Source organism: Larus michahellis, chromosome 4 (genome assembly GCF_964199755.1).
Source record: "Larus michahellis chromosome 4, bLarMic1.1, whole genome shotgun sequence".
NCBI lineage: Eukaryota > Metazoa > Chordata > Aves > Charadriiformes > Laridae > Larus > Larus michahellis.
This window is the reverse complement of record NC_133899.1, coordinates 27,541,812-27,550,390: the sequence shown is the minus strand read 5'-3', so window position 1 is coordinate 27,550,390 and position 8,579 is coordinate 27,541,812. Positions and strand designations below refer to the sequence as shown.

The window sequence follows — 8,579 nt, the reverse complement described above, 5'->3', positions numbered from 1 at the left end:
TTCTCTGGGTCCATTCCCACCCAAACCATTCTGTGATTCTGTGATTCTGTGATTCTGTGATTCAGCTTTTGTGAAAATATATCAAAAAAGAATCAATACAACTTTGCACAGTGTTGATTAAAAAAATATTTAACTGAGAAGCAATTAGCGGCGAAGGCAGAGCAACAGGTGCCCGGCCCATTCTGACATCCCACGCTGGGTGCGTGTGAGCAGACGCCGGTCAGTGCAAGCTTCATTGCTCTTTTCTGAACCGCACCCAAACGAAGCAGCCCTAGTTAGAACTGCTATAAATGCTCTGATATGACTTGGTGCCTGAGATAACACACTGCGAAGTCCTGTGACGCCAACATGGCAGTAGCACGTCCCACCCTGGTAAGTAATGCATTGAGCCAAAAGCACCTGCAAATTCTGTGATAAATTCCTTTTACTCCCAGTCATTCTCCTTTAAAAAAAGCAAAGAGCGTACAGATTGCAGATTGTGCTTCACCCTGGGCAGACTTTAAACTAGCTGTCTCTTATTTGGGGACTGATGCATGCTGTAGCTGTCCAATAGCATCACTCTAAAACTGGGAGTACTAAAACTACTGGTTTTCCACAGAATGAGAAAGGGGCTTGATCTTCTGTTTTGAAAATGCCGATTTGTGTTATCCTTTTCCCAGTCTTCTGGAATGTGACCAAATTCTCAAACTGTGAGATGACTTTGTGAAGCCGGCAATGAAATCCATCCTGCTGACCTCGGATAATGCTGGAGTGATAAAGTCCAGCATTTTATTGCTTGTCAGGCACCTGCCTGTCTGTCGTTATAGCCCTTCTCTGTAGGGCCACGGGTGCAACTGGTCCTACTTGATATAGCCACAGAGGCAGTCTGATGCTTTGTTCAAAAGCTATCTTCCCAGCCATGTTATACGTCAGTATTGTGGAAGCATTCCTGGTTGCCGTGCGAAGCTGGGAGATGTAATGGCAATGGACGCCCACCTAGAACTTCACGAGACGTTAGAAACTGGATGAGGCAGATGGTCAAAACGTGACCATAATGTCTCATAATAAAATCTGAAAGGGTTTGCCAAAAGAAATTCATGTCTTCCTTTTAATACAAATACTTCAAGTCAAACTTTTATTTACAGGTTTGATGGGAAATTCTGTTTCTAATCTTATTTTGTCTTTACTTCTTGAGTCCCTAATGGGGGGACTATAGATGGGTAGCAAAGACAGCTGAAAACGAATACAGAGAGGAGAAAACCAAAATGTGGAAGAACACAGACACATCTCTGAGAAACCTGCGCGGTAAATTATGCACATTATGATGCGCATATTCAGTGTTTCTATACGTCTCAGCTGTATCTCAGCATGATGTAAAGAATGAATGCTGGGCGCAGTGATGCCGGGCACGCTCGCTGAGCACTGAGCGAAGTCTGAGAAGGGCTGTCTCATCGTCTGCATCAGCACAGACAGCAAGGTGAGACTGGGAGAAGCATGATAAAAAAAGTTGTTTTAAAACATGAAACGCACATTTTACAAGCAGCGGGACAGTTACACATGAGTATGCGACATTTTTGGATTCCTGAAGAGGAGGTGAAATTAATATTCACAAATGCGAAATCCTAAGTCCTTGATTAAATACACAGATATAGTGGGTTTATCGGCACTCTTACTCGCTTTTCCTGATGCTTTCCCTTGAGAGAATCTTTAATGTTAAAGGTTTTTTCTCAAGAAGGAACACAATGTAAAGCACATTTTAGGAAGCCAACTTTGGATAGTGTTCATGATCTCTTCCCTTTCCTTCCTTTCCTTTCCCTTCCCATAGACATCACAACTAATGATTTAACACTTTTTTTTCCTTTTTTTTTTTTTTTTTTTTGTAAATTAATCACCACAGACTTTTGGGAGCTCTGTACACAGGGGATTTAGGAAGGAATTACCTTTTCTGTAACACCAGATCCTGCACACCAGGAGCGGGTCGGCCCAGGGGCAAACCCCGCTGTGGTCACTGCAGAGGACATTAAACCGGCTTTGGAAGATTAACCCCGCGCTTGTTGCACTCCCTTGAAAGTCAGGCTGATGGAAAGTGTCAAGGTTTAGCTCCAGAAACACAATTAGCAGTGAAAACAGGACTTTCAACAAATGGCATTATGATGGATTAAGGAGGGATTACTGCCTTGTATCCAGCAGCTCTCAAGAAAATAACTTTACAAAAAATACAGAAGTGAAGAAATTAACTTGTTTTCCACTGGAAGTAGATTTGTTTGCCTTCACTGCCATCTGCCAACTCTTGACTGTTTTATAAACAAGAAAACTAAAACAATAATACAAATCACTCCGGAAAAACTTGTCTGTGAATCTCATTATCCAGGCCTGGCCATGACATGGGCTGATGGTCAAAGAGCTGGCAGCATCTATGGCTTTCCGTTGGGCTTGATCAGCCTCCACGTTGCAATGTCATCCAGCGCTCTCCTCCGCTCTCCGCAGGGCAGAGCGGTGGCCGCAGAGTCACTGGTGGCAGTATCGAACGTGAAGGGTCACGGGCCGTGTGAGTCGGGCACGGCAGCCGCGGGCAGAGCGGAGCAGAGCATCTCCTCCTGCTGGTGTCTGCTCTGTGCTTCTCAGGGCATCCCACCCCGTCAGAAGCTGAGGCTGGGGAAGGGCAGTCGTGCTCTGGATGACTCTGGCTGGGTCCGCTCTCTTCCCACCATCCTTCTCTGTCCTTCACCCCCTTCAAAATTACTTGAAATCATCGTGTCAGTGATCCTGGGAGTGCTCCCTGGTCCCTGCACAGTTTGCCGTAGGCGGTGGGAGACGGCTGGCTGGTAGCACTGCGGGCTGAGACAGTGACAAGCTCTGCTGCTGCCCTGGCCCTGCACCCCTCCTTCTCACTGCCCAAAAGCCTTCAGAAAACATCTCCCGTATTTGCTGTGCAGCAACCTGCGGTGTGGGCTGTGTGTGCATGTGGTTTGAATACAGCGGTGGAAAGACGATGCAGTAAGTTTCACTTTTCCCCATCTCTTTCTCTTCTCCTTTTCTGGTGACTCTCAATTAAAGTCATCCTAAAACTTTCTGCTCGAGTGCACTATGTGCTCTAGCACCCCAGGGAGGAAGCACCGCATTAGTAAAATCATATTTAGGATTCAGGATCCCTCTTCAAAAGAATCTGTAAAGTTTTTAGCAAGGGTAACCAAACCTTATATTTTCTCAGTGGGCCACAAAAAAAAATACTGCTTAAGGTTATTAATTTTCTCACAATATGACTCTCAAATGCTGGATGAAAAAGAATTTATATTCCAGGCAGTGTGTTCATTTTAATTATGTTTACCTTCCCAGTCTTTCTAAATCAGACTTGATTGCATTTAATAAGGGCTTTAAATGTGTCTTAATAATGTTTGGAATTAATACTGGTTTGTGAGTATCTGAGGATGGTAGGTCCCCAGGAGACCCTCTGAAATCTTGTTGTGATAAATAATCTAAAGCAACCACCTGTGATAAGAAATATTTTGCATTTTTTTCATCAATTTTCAGTGCTGATAGGTTTTTTTTTTTACCGTGTCCACGTAGCAGAATAGCTCTGGCAGCGGCAGGCAGGAACAGTAGTCAGGATATTAAACTGTCTAATCATTTTTTATTTCCTTATGACTACTGTTCATGCGTGTCTTTCTTAATTACACTTGGGTCCATGAAAGCAGGCTGCAGTGTGTTATGTACCTGGCAAGCACCCATCCCGTACACCTGCGTTACCCCTGTCCCTGCCGCCGCTGGCTGAGGACAGTCGGGCCCCCACCGTGGTCCCGTGGGGGGTGTGGGAGCCCGGCCACTGGCAGGCACCGGTGGGGGGCTGGGGCACCCCGAAACCCAGGGCAGAGGGTGCTGTGAGTACGGACACGGCAGTGTCGCTGCTCCGGGGTGCAAACCACGTGTGGGTAATGAGGAGTCCATTGGGGTATCCAGGGTAAAGACAGTTCTGCCCCAAAAGCGTATCGCGGAGATGAAATACAACGAGCGCGGACGCGGGGCTGGAAGGGAGCACGGCCACCTTCCACAGGTCGGTGAGGCCGTGGCAGCCAACATTTCCCCCTGTAGTCACCGAGTCGGAGCACGGATGTGACAGTGCTGGGGCTGACGAGGAAAAAGTAGTTTGCAGGTTGCTTATTTGGGAGGAGTTTGGAGTAATGCAGGTCGTTTATTTGCGAGGAGTTTGGGTGAAGAAAAGGACGCGCTGAGCTGGCGAAAGGGGTGAGCTGTGAGTCGCCTTCTCAGCCCAGCCAGCTCCAGGCGGGCAGCTGCTCTTGGCAGCGGCCGCTCCACGGAGCACGGGGTCTCCATCCATCCCGCTGGTCCCAGCCTGCCCCCAGCCGGGGCAGCCCCGCCGGGGGGGCAGGACACGGCGTGGCCCCTCTCCTCCAGCAGCCTGGCTCCCAGGAGAGTACACGGTGATCTCAGCTGCGCTGGAAAGGGAATCATCCTCCTTTGATGTCATCGGGGATTTCGGGAATAAATTGGTGTTATTGATGGCTGTTAGTTATCTACCTCTGCGACCCTTTAAGAAATAAAGGAACAGGAGATGTCTGTCTTTGATGTTAGCTGTGCGGGGAAACCACTTCAAAGAAAGATGAAACGACGCCAGTAAACTCAAGAGGTTCTCGGGTCCCTGGGGGAGCAGCAGCCCCGTGTCACACCACCGCTTCAGTCACCAATTACCTTTATTTCTTTGTTTTTAATTTTCTCTCTCACGCAGATACCGTGGAGCTCTTCAATACCCTTCTTCTGATCTACTACAGAGAAAACCTTGTGCTGAGTTCTTTCTGGCTATTTTATGGTAAGTGTGAACACTGCAATTCTCCTCTGCGAGGCTGTTTCTCCTGTGCCTGCAGCTGTCAGCTCTGGGGACCCCTCAGCGCTGGAAACTGCAGAAACTTTCACCCGAACCAGCAGATGAATCGACATTTCTGGTTGCAAGAATCCAGGCCAATATACAGGAGCTTTGATTTGGCAAAGCCAAATCAGGCTCCAGGAAATCCTGGAGATGTAGGATTAAATGGAAGTTCAGGGACTTCAAAGGAAATTTTTACGATATTCAGCCGTGTATGGGTAACTGCCTAACCATTACACGCAGAACATATCCTTTACTCTCATCCTTGTTTCTTTTTGTCTCAAAGTTTTCAAGTCACCAAAAGTAATTAGAAAATGCCTGACAGCTCTCACGTGGGGTGGCCGTGGGGTCTGCGGTTTGGGGATGCTGCTGGCTCCTGAGACGGGCAATGGGAGGCGAGGCGCGCTCCTGCTCTTCCTCAGGGCTCTGCCCAGCACTGCTCTCCCGTCTCCCTGGAGGTGGGAACATCCGTGAGCAGCAACAAAGCCCCGACAGCCGAGCTGGGGGCTCCCGGCAGGGCAGAGCAGGCTCCGGGCTGCGCTGTCGGTGCTCTGAAACTCCTGCCTCCAGGGGACAATGAAACCCGGTGTGGGGAATGCAGTTATGGCCACACAACTGGTATTAACTGCTGGAAGGGTAAAGTTGTGCTTTTTCATCTTTACGGCAATCGTTACCACTAAGACTTTTGTCTAATCAAACCCAGAGCCCCAAGGCAGAGAAATTTATTTATGACACTAATTATTTCTGAGACTTATTTTTCAATATGTTGTTATACAAAACAAGCCATCTGTTCCTACTATCAAGGTCGGATAAAATACAGCAATCAGAACTTTTTAAATACGTGGGACTGGTTTCCCCGCTGCATTATTCTGCACCTCGCTGCCGTGGCAGAGCTGCAGGGTGAGAGAGATCCTGCAGTGCCGCAGCAGCAGCTCCTCCATTTGCCCCATGCCCAGGCAGCATCACTGCTGCTCCCAGGGTCTGCTTGCCGCCGGGGCCACCACAGAGTCATGGCCTTGGCGAGAGGGGCTGAACCACACATCCATCTCTGGGGCACCAACAGCAGAAGGACACGGAGCTGTTGGAGCGGGGCCAGAGGAGGCCCCGGAGATGCTGGGAGGGCTGGAGCCCCTCTGCTGTGAGGACAGGCTGAGAGAGCTGGGGGGGTTCAGCCTGGAGAAGAGAAGGCTCCGGGGAGACCTTCCAGCCCCTTCCAGTCCCTAAAGGGGCTCCAGGAAAGCTGGGGAGGGACTCTGGATCAGGGAGGGGAGCCATGGGACGAGGGGGAATGGTTTTAAACTGAAAGAGGGGAGATTTAGATGAGATCTGAGGAAGAAATTTTTCACAATGAGGGTGGTGAGCCCCTGGCCCAGGTTGCCCAGAGAAGCTGTGGCTGCCCCAACCCTGGAGGTGTTCAGGGCCAGGTTGGACGGGGCTTGGAGCAACCTGGTCTGGTGGGAGGTGTCCCTGCCCAGGGCAGGGGGTGGCACTGGGTGGTGTTTAAGGTCCCTTCCAACTCTAACCATCCTATGATTCTGTGATCTGAGCAATGCTTTGCTTTGGAGGAGTCATTAGACATGGACTGACACCTGATGTAAAAAGGATATTTTGGAGCTCCTTTAGCCGGCTCTGTTGATACAGCAACTGGCTCTTCTCCAAAAGCTGGGGGCATGCCACAGCAGACACATGCTACCCGCAAAGAGGGGACAGGCAGGACAGGTCCACACTCGGCCTGGGGATGGATTTGCTCAGAAGAACCCACCATGTGAATGGCTGGGTCCCACCACGCATCATCCCACCACAGCCCGGCCAGCAGGAGGACACTGACCAAGCCAAGGCACATCCTGTCCCCACCCCGCTGGGTTTTCCTTCTTAGATGATTGTCTCCCAGAGACCTTTTCAAAGGAAAATTAAAAAGATGCTGTTATTCTTCCTCAAAGCATATACACTCCAAGTACAAATGTGCAATGTTAGCCCCTGTTTTCATTACGCTGCTGGCCCGCTGCGGTCCACAGACAGAGAAACCCACCATTGACTTCGCAGACAAGTTAATTTGCAATTTATTAAAGTGTGCAGCAAGATAATCTTAACAGTAACATTTAGCAATAGAAAATACATCTCACAAAAATCTAAGCTTGGGTCTGCAGAAAAAAGCTTTTGGAAATTCAGTGTTTGTTCTACAGAAATTCCTCACATTTACAACATTTTTTTCTTTCTGAATCAGAACTGAAACATATACCTTTAAAACTTCCATTAAATTCATACATCTATGAATTTTTATATATATGGGTATATACAAAAATGAGACATTATTACATTTTATTGGTAAGAAGAATCATACTGATAAACCCTATTTTTGATATTTTTAGATTTTAACTATTGTGATTCTGCATAGTATTTATAAATTTGCATCATTCCTTTCTTACAAAAATAGTTTGTTTCACATATTTTTCCCTAAATAGTTTTGCCTATATTGACATATTCCCAGCAGATGCTTTTTTGATGAAACAGCATTTTCTGAAAGGTTAAATTGGAGGCTTCTGCCAGTGTTTCTCATGAGTCAGAGTAGCGGTGTGAAATATTTTCATACAGGCTAGAAAGAACTTTGCAACCGTTTTTTGCCTTTTGGAAGGCAGATGCCTGAGTTTTTTCATCTTTTTTTCCTTTCCAGTGTTTATTTCGAATGTGCCGTGGAGCTGCTGAATTTGAAATAGCTTGTAGCAGGCTCAGGGGAGAGCGCTCCTCCGAACAGTCTCCTTGGATGGTTGCTTGGAAGTTTAAATAGAACTTTTTTTACCGCTGTATGTATAGTCCTTGTGTCTCTCATTTGCCAGGACATTTTAGGACACGAGCTTCTTAGCGGAAAATTTAACAGGAATAATGCGTTTCAAATTACTAATAGAAGTATTTGGAAAAATAAAATGCTAAGCTTAAAAAGGTGTCTCCATAAACAGCATTAGTTTATGCTTATAGTGCTCACAGTTTGTTGTTTGTTTGGGGTTTTTTTTGAGAGTCCCTGCTCCAAACAGGGACTCTTTGTTGGTGCCACGTGTTTCCTACTGCAGCTGGACCGAGCCAGACCTGGATTTTTAGGGAAACATTCGTCACCCAAGGAGGGCACAAAGACCCAAACACACTCTTGCTGCGCCCCTGTCTAGTGAAAGCTGTCTCGCTTTTGAAGACTGGTCATTGTCAGCCTTTGTTTTCCGGCTTGTTGAGGGTAATTATGGTCATCAGGAAATGAGGAGATGTGCTGCAGCCCCTGGAGGGGCTGTGGACTTGGCCTGCTGGCTGTTCTGGCCAGGCGGTGGAGCCTGTCGCTGTCTGTCCCTGTCCCTGCCACTGCCCTGTCCCAACCTGGGTGCCAGGGGGCCGCACCGTGGTTGGGGGTCACTGGCTGACGCCGCAGCGGTGGCAGCTGGGGACAGAATAACAACCCTCCACCTTGTGCGTGGGCTGGGGGCTGGAGCAGCGTCGCAACACCCCAAAGCGCGTTGCCAGCAAACATAGGGTTGAAGACTATGTAAGTATAATCTGTCACGGGGGTAGGCTCAACAAGGTCCAAAGTGTCATCATCTGCCACGGATTACTGTGTTTGGTGAAACAGGCTGGAAGTGGCGCAGTGACCCCACGTCAGCATGTCCCACCTCCAGCGCTGCGGCTATGCGACAGAGGAGCTTCCCTTAGGGGATGATATCGCTTTGTCCCTTGCCCTGCACAG

At 48.2% G+C, this 8,579-nt stretch overlaps 1 long non-coding RNA gene across 1 annotated transcript; it reads left to right on the top strand.

Moving 5' to 3' along the window:
• Positions 1 to 350: 350 nt before the first annotated feature.
• Positions 351 to 7,547, top strand: LOC141743148 (uncharacterized). The gene is made up of 3 exons (XR_012586967.1): positions 351 to 372; positions 4,724 to 4,804; positions 7,530 to 7,547. It is a non-coding gene; the product is annotated as an uncharacterized LOC141743148 (long non-coding RNA).
• Positions 7,548 to 8,579: the final 1,032 nt, after the last annotated feature.